The sequence below is a fragment of the Papaver somniferum genome, chromosome 7, assembly GCF_003573695.1.
Source record: "Papaver somniferum cultivar HN1 chromosome 7, ASM357369v1, whole genome shotgun sequence".
In the NCBI taxonomy this organism is placed as follows: domain Eukaryota; kingdom Viridiplantae; phylum Streptophyta; class Magnoliopsida; order Ranunculales; family Papaveraceae; genus Papaver; species Papaver somniferum.
The window spans coordinates 267,031,345-267,042,061 of record NC_039364.1 but is presented as its reverse complement, the minus strand read 5'-3'; the positions used below and the strand labels follow the sequence as shown (position 1 = coordinate 267,042,061).

Below are 10,717 nucleotides of genomic sequence, written 5' to 3'. Positions count from 1 at the left end.
TTCAAAACCTTAATTCCGATTGGGAGAACCTTCGTATGGCAGATGAAGATACATTTGATGAGTTTAATCACAGAGTGTCTCAAATTGTTAATGCATCTTTTGCATTGGGTAAGACTATTCCTGAAAGGACATTGTGATGAAAATTCTCAGATCGCTTCCATCCGGATACGATTATAAGAAGCATGCCATCGTTGAGGGAAATAACCTTGATAATCTTTCCAGAAATACATTTGTTGGAAAGCTAAAGATCTTTGATGATGAGCATGCATCCAAAATCGGAAAGGATGTTACCTTTAAAGCACAAAAGAACACTAAATTACTTGATAAGAGTAAAAGTGTTTATGTCTCTGAGAATGATCAGTCTGAGGGTAATTTTTCAGATGAAGATCTTGAAAAATCAGTCTCATTGATCACAAGACAGTTTAGGGATCTTCTATTGAAGAGAAGTAAACGGTTTTCAAGAGACAAACCTAGGTCATCAGATAAACCTCACAATCGTGTTCCTCCTAAAAACAGGGATGCCGACGAGGCTGATGACGAGGATATGACATAATGCTTTCAGTGTAAAGGTTTTGGCCATTTTACAAACCAGTGCCCAAATCGTAGAAAATACACTAGGAACAAAGGTCTTGCTGTAACACTTGATGACATGTTTGAAATCTATGATTCTGATAAAGATAGGAAATCAAGTGTCGGTCTTCTATGTGAAACATTGATTTTGATAATTGTAGCAATACATATATCAACCTTCATGGTTTCGGTAAATAAGAGAACCCAATCAAGCTGGAAGAATTAATTGACCCATCTTTTGGAAACTCTGTTTGTAATATTTCAGGATCTACCTTATGTCTAGCTTCTATCACACCACAGATGCTTGATTATTATTCAAGATTGACGTGCTCGTTTTGTTCTCAAAAGGGTCATGAACTTTCAAGATGTTACAAGTACAAACATCAAGTGAGGCACGCCAACAAACTTCAACGAAGAGCAAATTAATTAGCAAGGAAGCTTAAACTTGCTCAGAAGACCGCTGAGGTATGTAGGATTTTATCTTCGTCTAAGAAGTTAGTTTCCAAACACAAGACAAGACCATTTGAGAAGAAAACATGGTCAAATCGTTTTGATAGACACATGTCAGAAGATTCCTCTCAAGAGGAAATTGGTGGACAAATTGCTGTTCACCACAACACAAATTAATTGTGTTGTTTGGGAAATCTTGTCTCATGTGCCTGATCAAAAGAGACAAGGTTGTGAACGCACATGCTTTAAGAAAAGTTTTTTCTTAGGCTTATTCTTTTCTGTCTATCAAATAAAAGGAAGGGTTATTTTCGACAATTCTACTCTTTATAGGGTTTAGAGTTGGACGTCCACGAACCTGTTTAAAGGTTGCGAACCCTACATTCCTTTTTCCTCTTTGATATTCTTATTATATCAAGACTGCTTGTTGAGATTGTGAATTCCAATCACAAAAATCAGTTGGTTATAGCTGTTCTCATAAGCATCATGTCTTTGGATGAAAAGGATGTCAACATGATTGTTAAGCCATCAATCAAGGAAAAATAAAAATCTCCAATAATTCCATCCTTAAAAAGAAAAAGGAGGAATACAAGAAAGCCAAGGGTTGTCCCTTCTAACTCTCAGAAATTTTCCGATGTTTTTGATGAGTTAATTAAAGGAAGTAAGATAGGAGATTCGTGAAATAAAGGCTTGCGTTTTAAGATCTTTGGAAATTCAGAAATCTCTGGTTCGACATCACCAGCCAAGACGGTTTGTTGATATTAACTCCTTTCTCCATGAACCTTATGTACCAATGGCGGTTGATGACAAGGAGTTCGGGAATGATAAAGAATTTCTCAAAGAAATTGTTGCCTAATATGTCTTCTTTTTGGCTTAGTAGGAAGAATAACTAGTTCTTTGAATAGCGATGATTGTCACTACACATAGCTATTATTTTCATCTTCTTGTTTTTAGGTTTTTTGGTTTAAAATTCTAAAACTGTTTGGAGGATGATGATTATTGCAGTATTTAATCTTTATGATTTGTTATATTGCAACTCGCTATGAGATGATTGGTGTTTACATCCGTGAACTATTGTTGTCCCATATTTTGTCAAAGTAAAGTCGTTCATGATCGGTATTCGTTTATTGATTAAGGAATGAATGGACTTTCGACATATGCAAAAGTTAAGCCTATATTGTCAATCTTTGATGGAAGATATGTTAAAATCTTTTATATCCAAGGATTATTGCTATTTTTTATGCTTGTGCAAAAGAATGAATCTTTGTGTTTTCCACAGTATTGATCTTCATTGATCCATATTTTATGTAATATTTTGAGGCTCCGTAATGTGTCTTATGTTGAGCACGATACAACACTACGGGAAAAATATACATCTGCAACTGGAGATTTACAACTCTTCGCTAAACATCGTAGAAAGTCATATGTTTTACGAATGGTTTCAAAGGAAGAGTTGTCGTATATCATCACTGCCAACCCTTAGGAAACAAGGGGTTGCCTAAGAAAACAAACGACAACTCCTTAAGCAAAAACGTTGTGACGACATTTAGCTATAACAACTCTGTTCCATAAAGGTAGTGACTAAGCCTATCACAATTTTCACAAGAGTTGTTGAAGAACACCAAAATATGATGATGAAAAATAGTGTTAGAGGGGAGATTCAAACATGAACCTACTGCATGGAAGTCTGGCTCATCAACCATCCTTACAGTTCACAAGTTTTGTTTTTTTTTTCTTTTTTTTTTAATAAAAACGTATAACAACACTTATAAGTGTTGTTGAAGTAAAAATATAGAATGTTGGAAAAAAATGAGATTAGAAGGGAGATTCTAACATGAATCTACTGCATGGAAGTCTAGATCATCAACCATCCTTACCGTTCACAAGTGTTGGTTGTTTTTTATTCTTAATAAAAATGCATAACAACACTTATAAGTGTTGTTGAAGTAAAAATATAGAACGTTGGAAGAAATGAGGATGGGGGGATTTGATCCTCAGCCTCCGAGCCTGGTTTGCATGCAATATTCATAAATAGGGTTTTTTTAAGGTTTCGTAGAATATTCCGAAAGAATATTACCTGTAAATGAATTGGTCGTTCGTAACAAGTTTCTGACTTAGAATAGTCCACTCCTGGCCAGGTTTCGATCTCGGAGCCTGGTATGCATACAATATGCAGAAATATGGTTTGTTTAAGGTTTCGTAGAATATTCCGAAGGAATATTATCTGTAAATGGATGAATTCGTCGTTCTTACCAAGTTTTTGACTTATAGTAGTCTACTCCCGACCAGGTTTCTATCTCGGAGTCTGGTTTGCATATAATATGCAGAAATACGGTTTGTTTAAGGTTTCATAGAATATGCCGAATGAATCTTACCTGTAAATAGATGGATTCGTCGTTCTTACCAAGTTTCTGACTTATAGTAGTCAACTCACGGCCAGGTTTCGATCTCGGATCCTGGTATGCATACAATATGCAGAAATATGGTTTGTTTAAGGTTTCATAGAATATTCCGATGGAATCTTACCTGCAGATCGATGGATTCTTCGTTCTTACCAAGTTTCTGACTTAGTAGTCCACTCGCGGCCAGGTTTCGATCTTGGAGCCTGGTTTGCATCCAATATGCATAAATAGGGTTTGTTTAAGGTTTCGTAGAATATTTCGAAGGAATCTTACCTGTAAATGGATGGATTCGTCGTTCTTACCAAGTTTGTGACTTATAGTAGTCCACTCCCTGTCAGATTTCGATCTCGGAGCCTGGTTTGCATACAATATGGAGAAATAGGGTTTGTTTAAGGTTTCTTAGAATACTCCCAAGGAATCTTACCTGTAAATGGATGGATTCGTCGTTCTTACCAAGTTTCTGACTTACAGTAGCCCACTCGCGGCCAGGTTTCGATCTCGGAGCCTGGTTTGCATCTAATATGCAGAAATAGGGTTTGTATAAGGTTTCGTAGAATATTCCGAAGGAATCTTACCTGTAAATGGATGGATTCGTCGTTCTTACCAAGTTTCTGACTTAGAGTAGTCAACTCACGGCCAGGTTTCGATCTCGGAGCCTTGTATGCATACAATATGTAGAAATAGGGTTTGTTTAAGGTTTCGTAGAATATTCCGAAGGAATCTTACCTGTAAATCGATGGATTCGTCGTTCTTACCAAGTTTCTGACTTAGAGTAGTCCACTCGCTTCCAGGTTTCGATCTCGGAGTCTGGTTTGCATCCAATGTGCAGAAATAGGGTTTGTTTAAGGTTTCGTAGAATATTCCGAAGGAATCTTACCTGTAAATGGATGGATTCATCGTTCTTACCAAGTTTTGTGTGTGTTTAAGGTTTCGTAGAATATTTCCATGGAATCTTACCAGTAAATGGTTGGATTCATCGTTTTTGTGGACTTTCAGACTTCTTGTTCATAGTTTGTAAGTCGTTATACCGAACTTGAAGTTTGGATCGACACTGAGCTTCATATTCATCAATTTCGATGATGTATCATGCTAATTTTGAAGTCAGAACCCTCTCATAGCTTCGTGTTTCATAGATTATAGGCCATTATACCAAGTTTGAAGTTCGAATCGACATTGAACTTCATATTTATCGATTTTGATGATGTATCATGCTAAGTTTGAAGTCAGAACCCTCTCAGAGCTTCTTGGTTCATAGTTTGTATGTCGTTATACCACATTTGAAGTTTGAATCGACACTGAGCTTCATATTTATCGATTTCGATGATATATCATGCTATTAATGTGAACTAAAGCTACTTCATGACATGTATGACTAGTCAAAATTACTTCATGACCTATGTAACTAGTCGAAATTCAAACCGGAAGCACAAAGAGAAAGCACAAAAGCACAAAGAAACACACCAATTATCGGATTGATTTCTTATTTTTCAACTTTATTCTTATACATTTTTTGGATTTTTTTAAATCAAAATGTCGATAAGAATGTGCTACATTTATTCATATTTTTTTTGGATTTTTTTCGTGTCGAAGGTTGATAATCAAACCGAATACATGAGCTCGTACTAGCACAAAATGAAACACATACTTCTCAATCCGCATGAGCATCTTAAATACAATCTCAACCGTCAAGATCTTTTCTTAACCCGTATGAGAATCTCAAATACAATCTCAACCGTTCATCATTTTCGTTCGGATTCACTCTTTTATTCTTTCTTTTTTCCCTAAGCATAACCCTCCTTCAACCACTCGAACCCAATTCCTATCTGTTTTTCTCTCAATCACCACCGCTGAAGAACACCTCTACTCCACAGATGACGGCGGCGCTCCATCACCACCGCTGCTCTTCTCTCGACCCCTCTTCTTCATCATCTTCTCTCAATCTCTCTCTTTAACTCCCTCTTTCTCTCATCCGCAACAGTCAATAGTAGCAGCTCATCAAATACAGATCTGAACCAAATTCTAATCAACCCCATCACTGATTCAAGTTACACAAAACCAAATTTCTTCTCGGTAACAATCAACGGCGGCCCTAACTCAAGTTTCCTTCAAATCTTCATCACATAACTGAATTCTTCCATCTCTAGAAGTTCTCGATTCATCAAAATCTTCTTCTCAATCTAGAACCTCATCCCAATTCCCATAACCGAACCCTAGAAGTGATCGGTAGTTGATGTTGGCAGTGATGAAGATGGTAATGGTCGTTAATGGCAGAAATTGTATTAGGGTTTGCTGTGAATCTCAGAGGAGGATTTTAAGACAATTAAAGTAATCAGGGGTGATGGAGAAGAATGGGAGAGGATGAAACAACAAGCACAACAACCTGGTTCTTATGAATATGAGCAGGAAAGTGAATTTGAAATCAAATAGGAGGAAGAGAAAGAGGAAGATATGGAGAAGAACGGGAGAAGAGGTTGGAATTTGTATTCGGTATTGATTCTTGTTGGTCCTGTATTTGGATTCGTATTGATTTTGGTATGTGGGTATAGTGGATTGGTATTGATTTTGAATTGTGGATTGAATTTTTTGTATTAGGGTAATGCAGCGTTGGGGATTGCTGTGCACGATGATTGCAAACAAAGGTTTTTGGAATTGAAGGAAAAAAGGACTTCCCGTTTTGTTGTGTACAAAATTGAAGAGAAGGATAAGCAAAATCAAATTATTATGGAGAAGCTTGGCGAGTCATCTTAAAGCTATGAGAATTGCCAAAAGAGAAAGGTTTTCTTCATCTATTGATAACTTTTGCAACTGTGTTTTTTGTTGTCTGATAGGAATTATGGTCAGGGTTAGAACTGTGAGTAACCTTTGTCTCATTATTGTGTTTTGTTCTTCCTCTTTCTTTTCTAAATTTCAAGCTGTTGACATCTTTCATACCTCTATCTATTTCGCTTATTACAATGTAGGAAATCTCTTACACATTTCTGAATGATATCTAGGTGACTTGTTACTCTATTCAAGTAAAAAATTTTATAATCTTGATATTGCTATTCTCGTTGGCTGTTCATCTCAATTTTGGCTACTTGAGCATGGAATTAGTTACAGCTTATCTTTCTTGTATTTTTTCTTAGTTGAAATGAATATGGCTGAAACTGAGTCTTGAGATAAAAATGGGATTGCAGTTGGTGATGGAGATGCCGCAATACAATGAATGGCCTGCGAACCTAGTTGTATGTTAGGACATTTGGAAGCAAGATGAATGGAGTGACGTGAAATGGTGGTGGGGAATGTTGGTATGATGGCTGTGAAGAAGGGAATGTATGTCTCATGAAACTGGTGGTGTTGAGCTGTTGCAGTAGCACATGAATGGACTGCAGTTAAAGCTCAGATGGATTCAGCTGATATATTTGAGGAGAATGGCTTAGGATATTGGTGTTGTGACTGTGATGCTGCTGCCATGGCTAGGTTGTCAAGCTGCAGATGTTGATGCAATTAATGCTTTGAGGAGGATGTCTGGAATGGTGGTTGTGTAGTGCAGTGGACAGCAGGGGATGACTTGATGGGCAAAATTTGTTCTTGTGTAGGATCAATTATGCTCTGTACGAAGAGCTTGATTCGGAAAACATGGATCGAACTAGAGAAGTTTACAAATATATATCTTCATTATCTGCTAAAACCTCGTATATGCAGTTATATGCGAATCCTTTAGCTATTAATTAGTTATCCATCTCTTTATATACAGTAAAAATTGCATGATGATCAGGTCCTATTTACTACTGCCAAGATTGCATAATCTATGACTACGTTCTGCAGAATTTATATCCTGAACAGCCTATTCTCAATGGTTATCCATATATCGGATTAAGCTGAATTTTTAACATGTTGTTTCTGTATATGCGAGCAACTTACTGGGCTCCCATATTACTTCACAGAAGCACAGATTAGATAGTTGCTTGAATCTTTTGGTCCCCTTCGTGGTTTCGATCTGGTGAAGGATAGGGAAACAAGGAACTCTAAAGGATACGCCTTCTGCGTTTACTAGGATCTCTCAGTTACAGATATTGCTTGTGCTGCTCTAAATGGGTGATAAAACTCGTACTGTTAGACGAGCGAACCTGGGCACCGCTCAGCTAAAACCTGAGCAGGAAACGTCTTAATACAGGCACAACTACAGGTCGCGTGGCAGGTTAGTGGAACACACTTTATATTTTTCTTAGTTTCCAGTATATACAATAAATATATAAATATTTCCTACTGATATCTTTTCTTGTTTCTTTACTAATGAGTTTTCTTGTTTTCTTTGGCAGAGGCAATTGTTCCAAACCGGAGGTGGTCTAGGTGGTGGTAATGGAGGTGGCATTGCTACCAAGGTCGTATGCCTGACAGAGGTGGTTACTGCAGATGAGCTTAAAGATGATGAAGAGTATGAAGATATTTTGGAAGATATGAGGGTAGAAGGTGGAAAATTTGGTAAGTTAATGTCTTTGTTTCTTATATTCGAGCTTTTGTTTTTTTTTTGTGTTTCGCAGCCTTTGGAAATATTTGATTTCACGCCCCAATTAAACCACTAGTTTACACTTTTGGACCTTCAGAATAATTTGTTTCTAACTCGTACATTTTGCGATTGCAGGTACATTGATGAATATTGTCATCCCCCGTCCACAACCTAACGGTGAACCCTCTCTAGGACTTGGAAAGGTTAGTTTCAGTGTAAGGTATTGTTAAATGACACTCTTAGGTTGACTGTTGCTTTTTATTATAAAATTTTGACTGTTACTTTGTATTGCTAAATGACACTCTTCTCCTGTAGGCTTTCGTTGAGAACTACGACACTTCATGTTTAAGCCAGTGCCTCTACGGTATCATCTACCACTATGTTTCTCATAATCGGTGTTAAGTTTACCAAGAAGAGAGTGTGCAGCAAAAACGGATCATTTCCATTTAGCAATGTAACCCAGACTACCTTACTGGAACGTGTATGCTACTGTCATATTTGTAGGGAAGGCCAATATCTGTGTTTTACGATTTATATGATATTTTTAGTCATCTTCAAAGAATCTATCATTTTATTTTCTTTCGTTGCGCAACACGCTTTCATACAAGGTGATTTGAAGTTAGCTAGGTAATGCAATTGGAGTGGTAGGTTAACTTGAATGAATGTAAATGTGCTACACTGGCATGTTAATGTGAATGTGAAATACTTTCGACAATTCATGCAATTCGGTTTCAGCTATAATTTTTTTTTTCAAAATAGTTTTATGCACACAACTTCTAATAAGAGTTGTATTCCATATTTCAACTACACATACCAAAGGTTGTGAAAAATATCTTTACGACATAACCAGGTGTTGTCCAAGATAGTTCGACAATTCATACAAGTGTTGTGCAAATATTATTCATAATACTGGTAATTTTTGTTGTATATGTTTCTACGATATACTACTTATGTTGTCCACGATTGTTCTACAATACAAGCAAGAGTTGTGTTAGGTTATCAAAAAAAATCGAAACAGAATCACAACATTGACAAACTATTGTCGAACCATGAATCACATCACCCTTTACAACACTTGTCATCCATTGTAGAAAAACTTGGACTTTCTACAATACCCCCGTTCCACAATGCATGAAATGGAGTTGTCGTAGGGGTACTGCAACTCTTATCTTGTGTCGTCAATGATGTTTTTTCCCGTAGTGAACTAAGTTGATTATTTTTGATTAGCTTGGTTGGTTGTTCCGTAAAATACGTTATGTTGAGCATTTAAAACTAAATTAATCGTCTTCTTGATTATTTAGTTATTAATCCACAAGTTCTCTTATGTTGAGTTTATGAACGATTAAGCCAATCACTCTCTTATATGGTTAACTTAGTCGTTGCTCCGTAAGTTTACTTATGTTGATCACAATCAATTAAATTGATCACTTTTTGTGTTTAATTTGATTATGTATTCCGATTAAATTAATCATGGGTTTACTTGTGATTAATTTGATTGAGTTTTGGATATAAAAATCATTCTCATGGTTTTGGTGTCCAATAAAAATCCTTCTTTTCTCTTGAAATTAAGGTCGCTCGTTGTTGTTCTTTCAGGAATTATATCAAATGGGGGAGAGTTCTTTTGAACTTGTGCTTAATGGTCATATCTTGAGGGGTGTGCGGATGTGGAATTTTAGAGGGGTTATCTTGTATCTTTAAACTCCATGATGAGTGATGTTAGCTTCGGCTATATGATTGCATCTAAACAAGATGATGCGTGTTTCTTTCTCTCAGCCATGAAATGTCTCTTACGTAAATTTCATTATGATCTCGTTCTTGTACCTTTGCCAATTTTATTGACAAAAAGGGGGAGAATTAATATGTAGTTCACACTACAAATACATAGGCTTTTCGGATCATTGTGTAAAGGGGAGTGATACATATCACCACAGTATTATTGTCGAAGTTGTGATACAATTGAACTTTGACACTGTGTAATAATACTATGACACTGTATAACAATGATCGAGACCGATGCTTTCTCATTGTTATAGCTACAAATCTTCAACAACGGTGATGCTAAACTTACAACCTTTGGGATCATTAGAGTACTTGGAAGTCACGAAGATTTCGAGGAATGTTGAAGATTATACATGTGGGATAAGAACTACTAAAGTTTCATTATCTTTTTGTATTCCATATGTATTGATAGTTTTGTCATTAAAATTGACAAAGGGGAGATTGTTAGAGCACTACTCGGTCAAACTCGCATGCGTTGCTATCTCAAGCATGTTTGTCAATGTTAGTGATCAAAACTATAAGTCTTCATTTCTAGTCTACTATAACTAAGTTTTGGACTAGGATAGTAAGTGTAATTGAGCTCAAGGACTCCATGGCGATCATCATACAAGATGAAGATCTACTCAAGGAACCGGTGGAACTTCTCGACAAAAAGGTTTGTGGAGACTTGAACTTATCTGTCACTCAAAAGTCTATTTATTCTATATCCTACTCTTTGAGACAAAAGTCGTATGCTATATATATAGACTATGATTATACACATTTGGTATTTCTAGCCGAGTATACCTCTCCTATCTATATCTCGAAATATGTGTTGGTAAGCTTTTCGCTTCGACCAAGTTTATCTTTACCTAGTGACGAAAGTCATGATATGTTTCAATCACTTTGAAAATTGCTTTGACGAGAAATGGTGTAACAACTATATAACGTCCTCTAAGAATGTTTCAATGATTGAAATGAGAGTTTAGATTACATAACCAATGGATTCCTTGAACCGAAGTTTTCGAACTTTGTTGATCAAGAGAACCGG

General features: G+C 36.4%; 1 long non-coding RNA gene across 1 annotated transcript; it reads left to right on the top strand.

Moving 5' to 3' along the window:
- The first annotated feature begins 7,399 nt into the window (after positions 1–7,399).
- On the top strand, positions 7,400–8,296 carry LOC113293783. Its single transcript, XR_003332561.1, has 4 exons — positions 7,400–7,599; positions 7,721–7,883; positions 8,044–8,111; positions 8,224–8,296. It is a non-coding gene; the product is annotated as an uncharacterized LOC113293783 (long non-coding RNA).
- The last annotated feature ends 2,421 nt before the right edge of the window (positions 8,297–10,717 follow it).